This window comes from Felis catus, chromosome F1, assembly GCF_018350175.1.
Source record: "Felis catus isolate Fca126 chromosome F1, F.catus_Fca126_mat1.0, whole genome shotgun sequence".
In the NCBI taxonomy this organism is placed as follows: Eukaryota; Metazoa; Chordata; class Mammalia; order Carnivora; family Felidae; genus Felis; species Felis catus.
Window position 1 is genome coordinate 23,564,967 of NC_058384.1, and position 20,521 is coordinate 23,585,487.

The following is a 20,521-nucleotide window of genomic DNA, read 5'->3' on the forward strand; positions in this document are numbered from 1 at the left end:
CACTGAAGTGTTTTATTTTTGTAGTTTCAGTTACCTTGATGCTTCCTCGTTATAATTAGACAAGTTCAATTGGCATGAAGATCTCTGATTGGAGTAGGATTGTCTCGGTGAGATGACAAGGGTGTCTGGAAACACTACCTGATAGCGGGGCACTTAGATACGACACGTGTCCAGTTCTGTCGAACCTCTGAGTCATGCTTGTGGGATCAACCGAGTCACCAGGATGATAATCAACTTTGCTTTGTGATTCCCCTGTCGGCACATCTATTTTAGCTCTTCTGGCAGAGCTGGGGACTTGCTCTACTAATTCACTATGACGTTGCTTTCTAATTAGGTATCTTGACACAGCAGGCATTCTGGTCTTGAACATTTCCTTTGTTTCTTTAATGTGCCAGCAAGCTGTCTGACTTTGAGCTGCCTGATTTCAGATGTTACCTGCAGTGTAAAATCAGAACACAGATAAGGCACTCAGTCCAGTGTGTGGCACCGGGGTGGGGGTGGAGGGGTGGGGGTCTTCGAGAAATGTTTGTCACATTCTCCTGTCCGTCTGTGCCTTCTGACCTTCTGGTGTTTTAGTTAACCTTAAAGATAACGTATTAGCTTTGGAAGGCTTAAATTTTTCTGCATCCCCAAAGAGAGTCCAGTAATCCTATAAACAGATACTATGTGGATTTCTTTTTAGCCTCATTTCCTTTTAGCCTCACAGTAACCCTAGGGGGTACGCATTTTTACTTCCTTTGTTTTCTAGAGGGAGAAGCCATAGCCGAGAAGTCAAGTTCTGAGGTTACAGAGTGGGTGAGGAAGGGCAGTGAACAAGAACACATGTGCGCCTCTTTCCAAAACTCTTGTGTTCAACCGCCACATACACTGCCCCCCACAAGACGCCCTGAGCGGCCGGCACTGCACTGGAGACTATGCCGGTCACAGATGGAGGAGACTCAGCCTTACCCTTAAATGGCATCCTTCCTGGCCAGAAAGAACTGTGACCCCAGGTGTTAAGTGCCAACACTCTCTGAGCCCGGGGAGATTCCAGTTCCAGAGCCCGGCCCTTCCTAACCCCTTGCTCTGGGCTGTGCCCTCAGAGCCCCATCTGGAATGTGGAGGAGGAACTGCCTGCTTGCCCTCCCTCTCCAGCTCCACCCCTAATATCGGCCCGAGGGGAGACAACAGCAGGTGCTGCTGCCCCCTCCATGTTCTGGGAGCCCATTGTCTAATTTTGCTCAGGCCTGGCCTGCTTCCCTTTCAGCCCCGGGCATGTGGGCAGAGTACAAGCTAATTGGCAGGGCTGCTCCAAATACTAAAGAACACGGAGCTGCCTGTTCACCAGCGGGAAGGCCGTGTTCCCAGCTTGTGCTCTGACATTTTCTGGGGCTTGGGCAAAGCCACCTGCCAACAAAGGTGTAATGGATAAAGGGCAAACAGGGAGAATCAGGTCCTGATGGCTCGGCAGAGATAACCCCCAGGGGAAGGGACGCAGCTGAAATCCAAGCTCAAGATGCTTTGTCCCCAAGGAGGAGGGACGACTTGGGGAGAGAGAAGGGGTCCAGCAGAGTCAAAGGCGAGCTCATCCACTCCAGGCCTAAGGGTTCCCATCCTCCAGGTTCCTGGGGGCACAACGGGGCTGAGGAGGAGGCTGCGGAAATGTCTGGGGCCCTGGTAACTGTCGGGTGCCTGTGCTTCAGCCGAAGGCCAAGTTCCCTGACCTGCACAATGAAACCCCTCACAGACGGGAGCCCTGAGGGAGAAAAGAAGTTTTGCACAGTAGAGAAGGTGTGGACTTTGGAGCCAGACAGATCTATCTCAACTCTCAGCTCTGCGGCTGACTGGAAGTAACAGTACCATGACTCTACTGATAACACCTGCGACAACCCTTTAAGGGAAATCATCTTTTAATCTTTATTTTATAAGAACTAGAAACCCTTGCCCATGGAGACATCCTCAGAGAGTATCGGTGCCTGGCCTGGGACTTGATTCCACCTGACAGAAGTCCACGCTCTTAACCACCAGGCCTCCCGTGGTGCAAAGATGCTTTAAGTGGGAACGTGACATATGAGACAGATATTACCTGTCCTCATAGAGAATGAGTTTTTTAGTTTCATCATCTCGAACGTGGGATTAATAATATGCATCTTTGAGTTTTTTGTGAAAATTAGAGCTGATACAAAAAGGCATGGGGGAGAGGTCCTTGAGGGTGGAGGTGGGGCTGGGGAGAGGCCCATCCCTCTCTGGGTGAAGAACTGCAGGGCCCAGGCTTGTTGCTGCTGTTCTTTTAAATTAAACATCTTTCAAGAAAAACACGCTGAATCAAAATGGAACAATTGTTGAGTCTGAATGATGAGGTCATGGTTTTGTTTTCATTTTTATATTTTCCAAATTCAAATCATATGTATTACATTTTCTCCATAATTGGAATACATGTTGATGCGTTAATTATGCAAAATACAGAAACTGAAAGGAAGAAAAATCTTTACTTCCCATTGTTCAGAGATGACTAGTGTTGAAACATTTTTTCTTCTTTCTTTTTTTCCAGTGTTTTATTATTTGCTTTTTTTTTTTTTTAGGTTTCTTTATTTATTTTGAGAAAGAGAGGTTGAGTGCACATACATGAGAGCGGGGGAGGGGCAGAGAGAGAGAATCCTAAGCAGGCTCTGTGCCATCAGCTCAGAGTCTGATGTGGGGTTCCATCTCATGAACCCGTGAGATTATAACCTGAGCCTAAATCAAGAGTTGGGTGCTTAACCGACTGAGTCACCCAGGCGCTCCACTTATTTTTTTTACAGAATTGGTATCATCTTGCACTTTCCTACTTTTAAAATGTAATATATCATGAACATTTTACCATGGCATCAAATACCTCTTAATACATAGGAGAATAAATGGTTGCTTTTAAATTTTCTTTGCAAGGTGGTTCATTACTTTTGTAGCGGGAAAAAAAAATCTACTTAAAAGAACTTCACTGTGTTAAAAATATATTTGTGCATTGCTCTGGGAGTGCCCTGCTTTGCCCAAAGTTATAGCGTGCTAGGTTTTATGTCTAGCTCAGGCCAAGTGGAGGGTGATAATCCTCCGGTATTAATCATGACGTATGGAATGGAAATAGGAATAGTTGGTTTTGTGAGGACTAAATGAGATCAGGTATGTGATGTTCCTAGGAGACCATGGGCCATATCAAGTGCTCAGTAATGACCAAATTGTGTCAGTCAGCGACAGTGCACGGAGAACAAGATGGGTGTTGGCCGGGAATTGGAGGCCAGCCCTACCTGTGTTGTGCTGGGTCTAGCTCTTATGGGCTCTTACAAGCCAATTGCTAAATTCTCAAGGACTTTTGAGCTGGTTTGTTAAATAAAGGCTGTGAAGCCATCTGTAGATTGAAATCAATCTTAATGGGAGAATTTACACCACAGAAATGGCAAAGCAGCAAACGCTACAAATCAGGGCTGTTTCTTTGTTGATTTACTTATCTCTTTAGCCAGCACACCACTGGTAGGGACAATCCAGAGACAGGTTGTGCTATGCCCAGAGTGGTTGGAGGCCTGCAGAAAATGCTTCTGAGGGCCCGTGCAGTTGATTTCATACAAATGGTAAACATGAGCTGAAATCCTGGTCTGACTGCTGCTTTAACTGGCAGGAGGAACAGGGAAATGTACGCATTGGGGAGCCTAAAAGGGCAAACCAGAAGAGTTCTTGTTTATTCTCCCAGAACAGAAATAACTAGAGGAACGGAGGAGGCAGCAGGAGATAGGGGGACTTGTCATCCAGAATGACAAGGACTGGTTAGTGTGAGTGAATGGGAAGTTCAGAGTTAGAGAGAAGGCTGTGGGAAGGGGTTGAGGAATGAAGGCACACAGAAAAGATTAAAAAAAAAACAATCAAAAGGAATAGTATAGAGGGGAAAACTTAACATCACAAAAATGTTATTTTCCTCAATAGTAACATGTATAATTAACAGAATTCTAATTAGAATCTAGGTAGAGTTTTTACTTATTGGATACATAATCTTAAAATTCATGTGGAAGATTAACTGTCCAAGAATAGCCATAAAATAATGAGGAAAGGATAGTAGGGAGGACTTCTTTACCAGAAAATAAGTATTTGCTAAGGCCACTGTAATACAAACAGCACATTGTAGCATAGGAATTTTTAAAAATCTATAAAATTCCTGGAACAGCCTAATGAGCCCAGAAATAGATCTCAATAAACATAGCAAGGTACTATACCAAATGAAAAGGTAATATTTGAATCCAGTAGGGAAGGATTGATAAATGTAATAAATGGTGCTGGCACCATGTGCAATCCATCTAGAAAAAAGTAAAGTTGGATCCCTATCTCACACCATATTCAAAAAAGGAAGTTTTGGGGCACGTGGGTGGCTCAGTTAGTTAAGCCTCTGACTCTTGACCTCAGCTCAGGTCCTGATCTGGTGGTTTTGTGGGTTCCGGTCCCACATCGGGTTCTGCACTGAACAGTGCAGAGCCTGCTTAAAATCCTGCCTCTCTCCCTTGAGCGCGTGTGCAGGCACATGCATATGTGCATACGTGTGCTTGTGGGTGCATGTACGTGTGCGTGAGCGTGCCCGTGCTCTCTCTCAAAATAAACTTTTAAAAAAGGAAGTTTTGATTGTACAAACCTCTAAAGTAATAAAAAGTTTAAATAGAAATTTCAGCATGCATATTAAAAACCTGCCTGTTGGGGAGAGTATTTTTATTAAGATAGAAAAACCAGAAGGCATATACCCCTATATATGAACGATTGACACCGATAAGATAAATTCATATATTGGGATCCACAAAATGGAGGGGCCCCCAGTGGCCCAGCCCACATCACAGATTTAAATCTAAGTCAGCCTGGACTTCTGGGAGACACCCGTCAAGGAAATCTAACACACTAATCACAATTCTCCAACTTTATGTGGCTTACTTTACCCTAGAAAATAGGACCCGCTAGCCTTTGCAGGACATCTCCTAGCTTCCAGCTAAGCATGCTGTTTCCAAATTTCTTTTCTGGCGCTGTCTAAAACTTGCTCCTGCCCAAAATTCCTCAGGAAGAGCGCTCCACTTCTTGTGAGGCACTGTACTTGCTTAATCCATGGATTGTTTTCCCTTGAATAAAGCACATCAAACTCGTTGCTAAATTGTTTTTGTTTTGTCATTTGATGGCACAAATTTTTAAAACTTTTGCATGGTAAAAAATACCATAAACAAAATCAAAAAACAAATTATACATTTAAAGGAAAGTATTTGCAAGAAAGATTATAGATACAGAATCTATAGTTAATACCTATGATATCAAAGAGCTCTTCAAATTAAGAGTAAAAAAGCCAGTTTAGCAAGAAAGTGGGGAAGAGATACAAATCCGCAGTGTTTGGAAAAGCGATTCCAAATATCCATAAATGCATGAAACACTGGAGCCTAGTGTAGCAACTGGAGTGGTTAATCTTTTCTAGAGACAGACTAGCTTGTGGTGTGGCCTTGACCAAGTTATTGAACTTTCCTGTGCCTCTGTTAGTTATATCATCTTATAAATGGGGATACTCAGAATACCTGTCACACAGGGTCGTTATAAGAATTAAGAGCTACTCTATGTAAAATGTTCCATACAGTGCATGGCAGATAGTAAGCCCAGGGCAGAGTAAAGTATTATGTAAGCACTGACTATTGTTATGAGTTGGGGGAATGCAAATTCGAATAACAGAGCAATAGCACTCCTTGCCCGTCAGGCTGGCAAACATTAAAACCGTGACTATATTGCTGGTGGGAATTCATTGGAATTCATCAGAAGAGAGTTTTCTACTAGTGGAAATGTAGAATGTCATGATCATTCTTGGAGCACCTTCTGAGAGTATCTCTAAACATTTTAAGTTCATCTACTTGTTGACTTAGCAATTAAACTCTTGGGAGTCTATCCTGTAGAAATAAAGCCACTAGTACAAGGATACTCACTGCAGCCTTGTTTGTATTGGAAAACAAAGTGAAATAAAATGAGAACCTATCGAAAGGGGAAGGATTGAGTAAAATCATGGCATATTCCCAACCTTGTAATATTATGCAATCTTTAAATAGAATGACTTTGAGCTTTGCCAATTGACTTGGAGAGATTTTCACAATATGTTTTTAAGTGATAAAAGCAAACTTTACAGAAAGTATGGGGGAAAGTGTTTTTGTAAAGCAAATATTGGCACCCTTATATATATGTACACGGCACGTGTACATATATATAAGGGTGCCAATATTTGTTATATTGTTATATAAACATGAGAATGTTAGAAAGACCATACAAAGGGTTATTGAGTGTCTGCCTTTATTGCATATTCTGGTCATGAAATATATACGTGTAAGTATATATGCAATATATATATATATATATATATATATTGCATATATACGTGTAAGTATATATGCAATATATATATATATATATATATATATATATATATATATATAAGCTCAAAGAAGTATGAGGAAGAGGATTGAAAGGATCTGAAATCCCACCATCTGGAGATAATCACTACCATTAATGTTTTAGAGATCATCTTTCATACATTTCTTTGCACATATTCACAACTTCCTGTAGATGAGGTGTGTGATATCATGATAGAAGAAATGTATATTTGGTTTATGACCAGGTTTATTGGCACAAGAGCTTCTAAAAGTCTTGGTGTTTCCAGAGTGGCAGGGGTGAGAGGGACAACTTCTGTTATTCATAATAAGCTTCTGTCAACCCTACCTGAGTTTATGCTAATGAGGTGACCTAAGGTACACCCCTACATGGTTTCAGGTCAGGGCTAGTTGCCAGAGGAACTAAGCAGTGATTACAGGTTTGGAACTTTCAACCCTCCCCCCGCCCCCCCACCAACCCTGGGGAGGGGAGAGAGGCTAGAATTGAGTTAATTAACCAATTACCAATGATTTAATTAATCATGCCTAAGTAATGAAACCTCTATAAAAATCCTAAACGATGTGGTTCAGAAAGCTTCTGGATTAGTGAATGCATCCATGTGCCAGGAGTGCGGTATACCCCCAAATCCCACGGAAACAGAAGAAGCTCCTGTACTCAGGGCCCTTCCAGACCCTGTCCTATGTACTCCTTCATCTGGTTGTTTATTTGTATCCTTTATAGTATCCTTTATAATAAACTGATAATACTAAGCAAGGTGTTTCCCTGAGTTCTGTGAGCCACTAATAGCAAATTATCAAGCCTGAGGAGGAAGAGGTCATGGGAACCCCCGATCTGTAGCCAAGTTGGACTGGAGTGTGGGTGACCCGGGACCCACCACTTGTGATTGGTGTCTGAAGTTGGGGCAGTCTTGTGGAACTTAACCAGTGGGGTCTGCACTAATTGGGTAGTGTCAGAATGGAGTTTAACTGTAGGATACCAATTAGAATTGGTAGAATTGGAGAATTGCTTGGCGTGGAAACCCCGCACATTTAGAAGTGTTATGTGTAGAAACAGATCTTAATAGGGTGAATGCTGTTTTTATCATGTATTCCTTTGTGAGGGGATCCCAACAAAATCACACTGAGTCTTATGGTGAGACCCAGAAGAGACCCAGACAACAAGTCAGGAGATGCTGAAAAGTGATGGCTCTCATCCCCTAATTAACTCCATGCGTGGGAGTTACTTCACTTCTCTGGGCTCCAGTTCCTCCCATAAAATGGCGCTATTTAGTAGATGGTCTCTGAGGTTCCTTTTTGTTTTGGAATTCAGCACTCCTATACTGTTGGCCGTGAGAAAGTCAGCCTGGCGTACAGGAGGCTTCAGAATCAGACAGCCCTGAAGTTCAACACCAAGGTGATATTACTGGTACACTAATAATGAAGTGCTTCACTTGAAAAATGGGGAAATAATCATCACGCTGTAGAATTGTAAAGATTGGAAAATAAACATAAATCGGTAAACACAGCAGCATTCTTTCTCAGATTTAATGCCACTTAAGAGACAAATTATTTTTTAACAAACAAATTAAAATAATGGATGCTATATCATGCCTAAAAGGCTACTTTGTCATTTTTAAGGTGAAACAGTTTAAAATAGGCTATGAACTTCGATGAAGGGAAATGAAGAAATGATGAAACACAATGCCTTTGCAGTTTCTTCAGAGAGCTCATTTCAGAACAGTTTACTGATGGAAACTTTTGGAGGGGTTTGTCCAGGTCTACCCAGACAGGTGCTGCTATAATAAAGGCTTCCTGGGTGTCAGCAAAATGAAGAGAGGTTTGTTAAGTTTAAACAGAGCAAAGAGCCATTTTAGTCAGGATGAAAAATGAGTTTATTTGGGAATAGCAGAGGAATTGCAATTTGGGAGAGAAAGCTATGGTGACCCGCAGGCCAGTCCAAAGAGATAAAGGGAAGGTCAGCTTTTTATGAGGTTTTAGGGGGAAACTGGGGAGGGTTGTTTTGAACAAAAGAAACAAGAGTTAGGTTGTGGTGATTTCCCATTAGCTGTAAATGGTGGTTAGTGCTTGTTGTTGCCGGGGGCATTTTCCTTCCTTTTCTTTCTTTCTTTTAACATTTACTCATCTTTGAGAGACAGAGAGAGACAGAGCATGAGCTGGGAAGGGGCAGAGAGAGGGAGACACAGAATCCAAAGCAGGCTCCAGGCTCTGAGCTGTCAGCACAGAGCCTGACATGGGGCTCGAACTCACGAACTGTGAGATCATGACCTGAGCCGAAGTCAGATGCTCAACCGACTGAGCCACACAGGCACCCCCCTTCTTTTTCTTAAAATCAGGAGAGGGGCACCTGGCTGGCTCAGTCGGAAGAGCATCGATCTTGGGGCCCTGAGTTCGAGACCCACTTGGGTGTACAGATTACCTAAAATAAATAAATAAACTTAGAAAAAAGCAAGAGATAAAATTCCTGTGTGAAAAATGTCCTCCCTCGTTGAAATAATTCTTACCTTTCTTCTGTGCGTGGTTCTGTAGGCACATGGGGGAGAGCTCCCCCTTCAGGGCTTTTGGGATCCATTTTAAATGAGGTTTCCTTTATTTTCACAGGTTACATTTTTCTCCCTGGTGCTAATGCTCATTTTCCGCTAAACCGAAAGGGAAAAAAATAGTTGTAATTGAGATTTCATCAACCAGGACATTTTAGACATGCAGAACCCGGACTTTTGCTCTTACACCGTAAATCGAATAAAATGCAGAAAACCATCATTTCCCACTCATGCTACCAATCACTGTGTACCTACAGGGCCGCCTTGTGCCCTGGGAGGAGGGCTATGGCATTTCATAACCATTATAACACTTCCTCTGAGGAATCTCAGAACCAGCCTGTCCAAGAACGTCCTTTGACGTTAAGTCAATGATTCAGTCAGAATCTGAAATATTCTTACAGAGAAAATCAATTAGAAAGTTGCATCACTGCAAACTCAATATTAAACCTTCAGCTTCTTTGTGTCATTAAAAGTACAATTCTTTAAAAACTAAGTGCACTGCACAAATAGAAGGTATTATTTTGAACTGACCAAGAGTCATGATTTGGGCAAGGACCAAGGAGAATAATAAACAAACGGGGTGGAAGAATTTGGGATGTGATTTTTTTTTTCCTGACATAAATTTATATTATTTATTATGTGCAGAAGACAGGAAGTGTCGTCTGGGCCAGGAGGACTCTGTCTCACCAGGTACCATCATGAGGTGTGAAAAGGCACCATTCTTTCTATTCAGGAAGAGAGCTGGATAGGCCAGGACCATTTTTTTTTCTGCTGGAGAGTTGTGTCTTAAGACTGTCTGTACTGGATTTGCAGTAGTGGAATTCAGCTCTGTCTGAGGAATTTCTTCGAAGAGTCTCCCTTTGTCTTGTGTTCTGTTTCCCATTGGACCACCAGCCTTTTGCTCTGAACGAAAAGCTCCAACCAGAGGGGTTCATCAACCAGCAGGTTGCTGTGTAGAAGAACTCATCATTTGTTTCTTTTTATTTCCCTTCCCGACACACATACTAAATTGAAATGACATTGAAAGTATCAATCTGAGGGGCACTTGGGTGGCTCAGTCAGTTAAGTGTCTGACTTCCGCTCAGGTCATGATCTCAAGGTTCGTGAGTTCAAGTCCCACATCGGGCTCTCTGCTGTCAGCACGGAGCCCACTTCAGATCCTCTGTCCCCCTCTCTCTCTGCCCCTCCCCCATTCATGCTATCTCTCTCTCTCCCGAAAATAAATAAATGTTAAAAAAAGATTTAAACAAGAAAGTATCAATCTGAAAAAAAGGAAGGAAGAGAGAATTTGTGGGATTTGCCCTATTTAAACAATATATGTCATTACTCTGGAGTATTAAGAGCAGGCAGGGCCACAGGAAAGCAGTTCCCAGCAGGTGAATAGGTGATAACAAACTGATCAGGTTTGATTTCTAGTTTTGTTTCATTTTTAATTTATAATAGTAATAGCTAACGTGAGCTACATACATGAGTATGAGTATGCCGTGTGCAGTTTATAAATTGCTTTAGCATGCATTCATGACCTAATGTGATTCTCATGGCAGTGTAATGATACAGATGCCATCATTATCCCCCATTTTACAGAGAAGAAGACTGAAGCTCTGAGAGACTGACTTTCCCCAGGTATTCCAGGTAACAAGAGGCAGAGCTTGAAATCAAGTTTAGGTATTCTGACTTCAAAGTCTTTGTCCTTCTATTCCGTTTTTTAAAGAAGACCTAAAACTCTGGAATCCTTGAGCTGGAAGAGATCTTGGAGACCTGGCGGGCCAGGCTTTGCTTAGTCCTGCAGGGTGTTAACACAGGTCCCAACAAAGTTTGGGAAATGGCAGATTAAAAGATGTTGAATGGACTTCTTGCCCACAGAATGTCCCAAGGTCTTTGTTAAACTAATGGATCTTGATGCTTTGGCTAATCTTATTTGGTGATGGATTTCTTCTTGGGCAGCATCTACCTAAGACCCACAACCTTAGCCCCTAGCCGGTGAGACTCCTGAGTGGTGTTTTGGGTGAGTCCCAGACCGAACAGAACTAGAGCAACACTATGGTTTTCAACAGAATTGTAAAGAGTGATGGAGTTTCTTCTGACTCTTGGGTCTCTTCTTTGTTAATGCTGGTTTTTATCCTATGGCCCCTCAAACCAAACTGCATGAGCTACTGTCCACAGTCCTCCTGGCCACAGTCGCCATTGGAGGGCTCACCTGGACCTCCCAGGCTTCCTTACTGATACCTGCTCTCAACTTGGTCCCTAGTATTCCAGGCTCCATGGTGAGGTGTGTTGGAGGTCAGGCTCTGGATTGCTCAGGTTTAGATCCTGACTCTCCTGTTCACTATCTGTGTTTGCCAGTGTCTGTCAGTTTCCCCATCAACAAAAGGAGGCTAAACAGTACCTGTTTCACATGGTCTTGTAAAGATTAAGTGAGATCATATAAGTAAAGCACTCAGTTTATTGCCTGGTCCCTAGCAGGTGTTCAAAAAACTCACATTATGATTATTATCATTTAATAATACACTGAACACTAGCTAAGTATTGCCAGAAGACATGTAGGCCACCTTCCATTAGTTTCTCCAGATGCACCAAGCAGTTATGACCCCTGTAGAGTTGTCATTATCGAGTGATGTCTTGAGGTCATGCCCTTTGCATGTTTGTGGGATGTTATGGGTTTATAAAAGTCGCTGGACACCTCCCATAGGGATGGTCCTATATCCCTTTGTGCTCTATGATGACTTCTTCATGAGACACTCCTTTCGGAATCAAGTTCTAGGAAAAATGTTTTGTATCTTCTTGTGACCTTGATGATGGTTCTTTCTTCATTTTGGCCTGGAGACAAATTTTTGCCTCAGCCTAATCTTATTTAACCTCCCTTAATTTAGCATTTTCCCCTTTCTTTTGATTTGTACTTTTCATATTACTGAGTTTCTGTTTGCATTAAAAAAAATTTTTTTTTAATGTCTTCATTTTGTAATTGATATTTTTGTAAGCCATTTGAGTCTTTGGAGAATTAGACAGAGCACACATACATACACATGTATACATAAATATCCCAGAAGGATGAGCTGAGTATCAAACAAAAATCACTGTATTGGATAAGCATTTAGTACCAAATAGGTGGTGTATCCTAAGTAATTATTTTTTAAGCAGTTTATCCATTTTTTATACCATACAGTATACCAATTCATAATTCTTCAAAAATCAAAGAATCACAGAAGTGTCTCAGCATAATTTAATAACACCTGTCATTTCATGAATATTGACTGTGTGCCCAGAAAGAGACTGACACGCATTTTCTCTATTTTTCTTAGCATGTCAGCACGTTGGGTAACATTATCTCCATTTTAAACAAAAGAAAACTAAAGCTCTGAGAAGGAAAATGTCTTCCTCAAATTCAAATACATTCAGCTGGTAAGTGGTGGGTTTGAGATTTAAGTCCTGGAAGTCTAATTATTGTCCATGATTTCTTCAGTACATTGTGCCCCCTCTCACACAATCAAGAACCCCTCTGGTTGGTAATGGTCGTCATACACATTTCTCCTGCTGAGGCTATTTTGTCCACATCAGATGGTACAGTGGTTTGATTCTCTTACCTTTAAGAGGTGGAGTTTAATTCCTCTTAACTTGAGTGTGGCCTGAACTTAGTGACTTACATCCAACAAACAGAATATGGTGGAAGTAAAAGTGTGTGATAGCAAGATTAGGTCATTGAGCACATTAGGGCTGCCTTTTTGTTCTTCTCTTGGACCGCTTGTTCTAGAAGAAGCCAGCTAGCATGTCGCACAGACCCTCAAGTGGCCCCATGGAGAGACCCTGTGGTAAAACGGAGGCTTCCCAGCCAATGTCTTCACTGCAAGCCCATCAGAGACCTTGAACGAGATCCACCCATCTAAGCTGCTCCCAAATTCCCAATGCACAGAAACTGTGAGCTAATAATGTTTGTCATTTTAAGCTAAGTTTGGGGGAGGTAATGTATTATATAACAGGAGATAACTGAGAAGGAAGATGATATAGAATTTGAGGACCTTGCCCCAGGTCTTATGTGGCCCTTGACAATAATTCACAGTTGTCTGCTACTGGATATACTGGATCTGCCTGTAGCTACTCCTGCAGCCCATGTTTCTGTTAAAGATGGTTGACTTTTCTGCAGATGAGACTCTAAGTCCACTCTCAAAAAAAAAATTATTTATTTATGAGAGAGAAGGTGAAGTGAATGAGGGTCAGAGAGAGAGAGATCAGTAGGAGAGAGAGAGAGAGAAAGAAAGAAACGGGGCTCACCCAAAGCGGGGCGTGTGCTCACCAGATGTGGGCTCGTGCTCACCCAAAGTGGGGCCCAAGCTCACCTGATGTGGGACTCGAACTCACAACCCCACGAACCATGAGATCATGACTTGAGCCGAAGTCAGATGTTTAACAACTGAGCCACCCCGGCGCCCTGAGAGTCCAGCTCTTAAATATTTGCTGGTGAATAGGAATTTGCATTATTGTCTGGTAGCCCAGAAGGCCCTCACTTTAGACAAACAAGGACTGTACTAGAATACTTGCTGGAGAGGCCAGTTAGGAATGGGAGTGGTAGGCACCTGTAGTCCCAACTACTTGGGAGGTTGAGGCAGGAGGATCACTTGAGCCCAGGAGCTCTGGGCTGTAGTGTGCTGTGTCAATTGGGTGTCCACACTAAGACTGGCATCAGTATGGTGACCTTCTAGGAGCAAATGACCACCATGTTGCCTAAGGAGGGGCGGACCAGCCCACACTGGCAACAGAGCAGGTCAAAACTCCTTTGCTAATCAGTAGTGAGATCGTGCCTGTGAATAGTCACTGCACTCCAGCCTGGGCAACAGGGTGGGAGCTTTTCTATAAAAAAAAGTATATATATGTATATATATATATATATATATATATATATATATGTACGTGTGTGTGTGTGTGTGTGTGTGTGTGTGTGTGGTATGTGAAAACAACCAACCTTGAGTGAAGATTTGTTAAAGCCCATTTAGGCCCACTGATGTTTGAGGCAGATGATAGACCCAAGAAGTTGTTAATGTTAGCCATATATAGACCCTCCATGTTTTATCCCTGTATTAAATTGTTATAAGAAAGCAAAGAGCCTGGAACATGTTATCTCATGCGTCATCCATAAGAATCTCCTTTTAAAACCATGCTTCTGTGCTTGCCCAAAACCCTGGCTGAGATATGTCTTCGAATGATAATTCAGCCAATACATATTCAGTGCTGGCTAGGTACTAAGTGCTACTTCAGGGGTTTGGGGTACAGCAATGAAGAAAACAGACAAAATCCCTGCCCTCATGAATCGTACAGTCTTGTGAGAGAGACAGAGAGCAAGTAAACAAGCAAATACATAAGATGGTTCCAGAGGGTAAGTGCAATGCAGAGAAATAAAAAAGAGAGTGTGGTGCTGGGCCCAGGGGAGCCCTGGGGGAGAAGAGGCAAGGATGACTGCTCTGAGGGGACACTTGAGCAGAGAGACAGACATGTGTTGAGAAGCTCCGTTGCCAACATTCCAGGCAGGGGCACAAGTCCTGTGGCAGGGATGAGTGTGGCTTCTATGAGGAAGAGCAAAATGACATTTGAGGATTTCTGTGTAAGGATTCACATAACAAATCCCCCTTGAGTTGCAGAGTTTCAGGAAAAGTTTGTCTCTGCTGACCAGTTGGTGTTCTTTTTGGCACAAAAATAACTTACAATGTCTCCCTTTCAGCCTGGGCTTCCAGAAAGCTCATAGCTAAATGCTGTACCGGCTGATGGTGGGAAATCATCTCATCTCAGGGGTCTGGGAGTAGCTGCTCACGCTGCTTCTTTATAGAGATAAATTCTCATTTGTCCTGGGCTTTCTCGGGGTATGCTTATGTTGTCACCCAGATGCCACGTGAAGAGAGTTGAGAGGGGGTAGAAGAATTAAGGTATTAATATTGTCATTCAACAGATTTTCACTGGAAACAAGGAAGTAGAACAAAGTGGCAGATTTCATTGCCTTATTGATTCCTTGTACATTTATTACTTGTGTACCAGTTTCCAGAAACTGGGTGGGGATCTGTGTGGAAAGACGAGGAGGATGGTTCCTGCCCTCAATGTGTTCCCTCACATTCTAGAATGTAGCACAAACACAACAAGTAATTACAAACATCAGATATGAACTAGCACATGATGGGAGCCCAAAGAGGGAGGCAGCTTGTCCCGGGGAGGACTCTGATGGAGGAGGGGGTCTGTGCATGGGGTCCCTGCCCCTCATGGTAGGAGAAAGGCCACATCAGCCCCTTCACCAGCCCTTGTCCAAGGAGGGTAGTGACTGGCAGAAGATATGGGCACCTTCTGGGATCAATCCTGCCCCAGGGCACTGAGGGTCTGGGCTACACAGCAAGAGCTTTCCTGACAGGAAGAAAAAATAGATTGAAAATGTCTCAGCTCCACAAGTCGTTATTTTTAATTGATTTGAACACAGACTCTTCAATCACGGTATTAATATTTAATTGTCCTGTCAGGTCAGATCCTTCCCGGTCAGACAGTTAAAAATGGCCTAGGACTGAGGAGGAAACTAGGTGGTGAGAGAGCATGAAATGAGGGAGGTGAGATGCTGGCTCAGGGAAGCGGGGGATAAGATATGAGGGCCAAGGAGGAGCAGCCTGGCCCTGGGGTCTTGACAGGAAGAATTTCTAATTCACTGTCGCTCTGTCATTGTCCCTTCATTGCATACATCTGTAAGCATAGCAGCACTTGTCTACAAGGCCGTTTGGGGAGCCATGTGGGAGTTCACACAACACAGAGGCCTGTAGGGAAAATGGAGGTTTCTTCAAGGGGAGGGAGGTGAGAGGCTGGTCTTTTTGGAAGGATCCACAGGAACCAAGCATTCAAGCCCTTCAGTTTTCCTAAATTTGTGGGGGTGCTGACTGGGGTTTTGGGCCCCACCCCAGCCCAGGTGAAACCTGATTTACAGACGTGTTCTTTTGAGAAACAGTGTCCATCTTGGCTGCCTGGCATCACAGCAACATGGAAAAATGACACGAGCACCATTTTAGGTGAACACACCCTCAGGAGCAGTCAGTCAACGTCTACATACGACTCGTTCCAAGAGGCTATTATCAGGCAGGAGATGAGAGGGATGGGAGAATTGGCTTTCAGTTCAGCCTCTGGCTTTATTTATATGTCCTTTTTAAAAACAGAATCTGGGAGGTAAGGCCTCTCCCCCCAGAACCAGAGGGAAAAGTGAGTGCCCCCAACCGGGAGGGCCCCACAGTCTTTTCTGACCACTGCCAACTCCCTCCCTGAACGAATGTCTAACAAGTCTAGATAGTTGCAGAACATCGAGATGAGGTGATGTCTTATTTTCAACAAGCTAGAGGAAAAACTTGAGTCATCTTTAGGAGGGGCTTTAATATCGCCTTCACCTCTCTGTGTGTCTTCTTGGATTGAGGCAATGGTTCTCATGGGGGAAGAAGCATCTGCTGGAAGGTGCCTGAGGAAATGTGTGGGTGCATTTGGTTGTCTTAATGGTTGGGTTGGGATGTTCTCAGTGTTCAGTGGGGGAAAGGGCAGAGATGCTAGACAGGCTGAATGGCTCTGGGTGGTGTCCCCAACCAAGAATGATCCTCTGTCTTGCATGACTCCTGGGTGCCCGTTGTGTGTGTTTGAGTGGAGAATGTGTTTGGGATGATCTGAGCATAAACCTGAACTCTATTTTACTCATAAAGCATTTGTTGCACATTTTCAAATACACAAAGTTTTCCAGGAAAGCAACTGTTGTGGAAATCAAGGACAGACTGGATTTGGAGGTGGGGGGGAGTACTTTACCAAGAGCTGTTCACCTTTTAGAAAAATCACATCCCTGATGGCAATGCCACTTGTGGTACCTGAGTTACCAGACTCACATACCTGTACCAGTCTGCATTCGCAACTGTCAGATGCACGGGAGCTTCTGTTCCTGCCCGGGGAGCATCTGATACTTTGTGAGGCTCTTAAAGTAATCACAACAAACCTTTATGTATTGAAACACACGCAATTAACATAAGCGATTTTCATTTTATTTCTCCTTTGTATTGCCATTAGGGCATTATACGGAGTTTTACAATTATGTGTAAGGTGGCTAATATTAGTTTAATATCAGGAATATAAAAGGGGAATTGTAGAATATTTGTTTTTGGCAAGAGGCATTGGTTTTGATCTAGGTTCTAAACCAGGCTTGAGGTTACTGGTTTAGGTTTTACAACAGAAAACATCTTGAGAGAAGAACCAAGCAGGTGGTTTGTCAGGTATCAGACTCCCTGAGTCACATGCTACTCTGAGGCTCAGATGTTTCTGAGAACACAACCGTCCGCAAGCATTAGGCAGCTCATGGGAAAGAGTGAAGGGTCGGAGAAGCAAGAGCGCAAGGGTCCCGTGGGGCACCTTGGGACACCTAAGTCACAAACCGGGACTTAGCTCCTGCTGACTGCTGCCTGCAGGAGTGTAGGCATGGTGTTGCTAGAGGTTTTTTTTTTTTTTTTTTTTTCCTATTGGAAGCTGGCAAGCTGACGTGTTGGCAGTTGCATTAGGTAGGGTAAGGCTAGTCTGCTCTAACAAAGGGAGCCAATACAATTGTCTTAAGGAACCAGGATGTTGATTTCTTCTGCAGGTCATGGTCAAGGCAAGGCCACAGCCCCCTCTGGGTGTCAGCAAGGAGAAGAGGGAAGAAGGCGTGGAAGAGAGTCTGTGAAGCATTATTAAGGTCCGGGCTCGTAAGTGGCCCACCTCAGTTCCACTGTGCCCATTTGGTGGGCAAATGTACAGCCATTGTCCTGCTATAACACGGCCGGTGACCGCCAGTGTACCTCATTTAAACTTTTTAAAAACACATCATGTGGACCAATGCAGTACGGACCACATGGCTGGACTTGGCTCAAAGACTGCTGGTCCTGCCCTGCTGGCATTTATCATTTAGTCGGGGATTTAAGTTCCACACACAATTCACAATAGAGGAGGAAGGAGGAAGGTGGGTGACACAGGGTATTTAAGTTGGTGCAGGAGTGGCAAAGTCAAAGTAAACACTCTTAGATTGGAGGACAAGAATAGACCTTGAATGCTGGCAAGGGAGTTTTTGTTGAGGTTACCTGCCCCGCCTCAGGAAACCTTTCCTGACAAATCCCTCCGGGCCAGCCTCGGTGCTCCTGCGAAACACTCCCGATGAAATGCCAATCGCACTGACTTCTTGCCTGTTTTTGTCTTTCCATCTAGGCTGCAGTTATATTTTGCTCACTGTTATAGCCTCAGGATCTTTCAGAGTCACTGGAATATGATAGGTGCTCAACAAATACTTGATGAATGACTGAAAAACATCCTCAGAGCAGTGGACAATGAATGCATATTAGAGTCTGTGTGAGGCAACATCACAGTGTTTTGGTAGGAAGATTAATCTTGCTATCCTGCTTAGAAGGCCTGAGTAGCAGGACACAGAAAGACTGGGTTGCTTGTGAAGCACGCGGTGAGCGGGGGCAGAGATGTCCTGTGGGAAGGGATGGGCTTGGAAAGGCTGATGGATTTGGTGGGGGGTGGGGGTGGGGCGCGGTCTGAGTGAGGAGTGGAGAATGAGAAACTCTGATTCTGGTGTTGACCTTCCCGTCTGAAACAGCACCAACAGAGGAGGCCGCTGTACCGGTCAGCCTGGGAAGGCCTGAATGGAGGAGACAGCAGTGAGCAGTGAGCCCTCGAGGGCTCTGTGTCCTACCGAATGGAATTAAAATAGAAATGCTAGGAGAGGCATCTGGTTTAAGGAAGCATTTACGATGGGCTTTGAGGCCCGGCTAACATGAATACTCTGAAAAGGCAGCTCAGCTTCATTAATTGGCCAGGAATACAGTAAGAGTCCAATAAGTATTTTTCTGAATGAAAGAATAAATTAAAAATGGATGGATGGATGGATGGCTCTGGTTTGTATTAGACTCTTTGGAAAAATGATGAAGAGGACGATTGAAGATTCTTCCCAAGTTAGAAAGTTTTTGGTTGCTATGTCAGGCCTTGGCCTCTCGAGGCAGTTGAAGAGACACATAATCTCTGAGGAACAGGATTCTGCTGGACAGGATGGGGGGTTCAGGGAAAAGTCAAGTCACCTCTTCCCTGAGCCAGTGATCTAGCTGGATCTCGCCCCTGTGGCCAAGGATCAACCCAACTGCCAACCTTGTCAGTCACACCAGCCAGGCTGGGAAGGCTTCCGCACCACCAAATGTTGGCAGCCGGCCCTAGCATCCGCTGTAACATCCTCACGGTGGTAAAAGACACAGGTCTTCCATTGTGTGCAGGCGAGGGAGGCTGCGGGTGGGGGGCCCCAGACAGAGAGCAGATACATATGAGAGGAGGCAGCCTCCACAATCAAACAAAGGCTTGGCTGTGTTAGAGGATCCCTCAGGGAGTCAGACATTCAGATGATCAGGCTTGAGTTAAGGAAAAAGCTTTCTCTGCAAATAGAGCAGGTGCCCGGAAGTCGGAGCACCAACTCAAGATGCTGTGGGAAGCAAAATTGAAAGGCCCAGGGTGGCTGGTAGTCAAGGTCATGGTGCCACCAAGCAGGCCTCGGGAGCTAGGGGTGAGGAAGAATTGGGCTTGGTTTTAGTCCCTGGACAAGGAGGCTATGAATGTGGCTGGAGGTAAAGAAGAGGCAGAGGATAATCGTGTTGAAGGAGAACTTAGAGATGAGAGGTCAGAAGTCTTGGGGTTTGAATTCAAGCTTTACCGATTAGCAGTTGACCGTGAGTACATTTCCTTCTTTGTGCCCTCAGTTTTGCACCTGTTCTGCTCTGGCGCAGGATTGTTGAAGATGGCAGAGGAGAAATGGACGTGCCCAGAAGAGGAGCAGAGCCCCACACCACTGTGAAGGGCTTGGGCATCAGCGATCATGATTTCTCTGCATCTCCTCACGGTGCTCAACGAATATAAAACAGCAGCAGTTCCCAGCTCAGAGACCCCACCCTGAAATATTCCCCACCAAAGTCAAGCAGGCTGCAAATAACCTGAGGGAGCAATGATTTCCCCTCCGAAGCCCTCGGGATCAATTAGAACTAATCAAAGATTTGGCCCAAGAATTATAAATTGGAATTGATATAAAGTACTTCACTTCCAAACACCTCATTCTTCCCAAAATGATGATTCAAATAATTGACATTCCGAATGAGACTGAAAAATGTGCTTTGGGAAGAAGATGAGATTCCTTTGCCGAACAATAGATTCGATATTTTTAGAATGACTGAGAACAACAAAGATAAAATACCCAAACCTACCTCCTGAGTCAGTCAAACTAAAAAACCAGACGTTGCCATTATCCAAGTTAAGCGAACAATGCTTTCTTAATTATTTGTTCTAATCAGTCAAAGGTCAGCATGACCTAGGATCTGACTCTAAGTCTGCTGAAGAGAAAACACTTTAAAATTCAACTTTTGGGTTTATGGTAGGTGCTCAACAAATATTTGTAGGATGAATGAGTGTGTAGGCTAAGAAAGCATTCATTGAAATAGGTCCTATAAGATCTAAGAGCAAGGGCTGGGAGGCACCCCTTGGCACCCTTGGCACTTGTCATTGGGCCCTGCACTCACACAAACTCAGGGCATGATGGGTGGGGGA

At 43.9% G+C, this 20,521-nt stretch overlaps 1 long non-coding RNA gene across 2 annotated transcripts; it reads left to right on the forward strand.

Moving 5' to 3' along the window:
- Positions 1 to 10,147: 10,147 nt before the first annotated feature.
- LOC111558386 lies at positions 10,148 to 20,012 on the forward strand. Of its 2 annotated transcripts, none has more exons than XR_006591874.1 (2): positions 10,148 to 12,844; positions 18,146 to 20,012. It is a non-coding gene; the product is annotated as an uncharacterized LOC111558386 (long non-coding RNA). The 2 variants fall into 2 exon arrangements; XR_006591873.1 differs by having other exon boundaries at positions 10,148 to 12,331.
- The last annotated feature ends 509 nt before the right edge of the window (positions 20,013 to 20,521 follow it).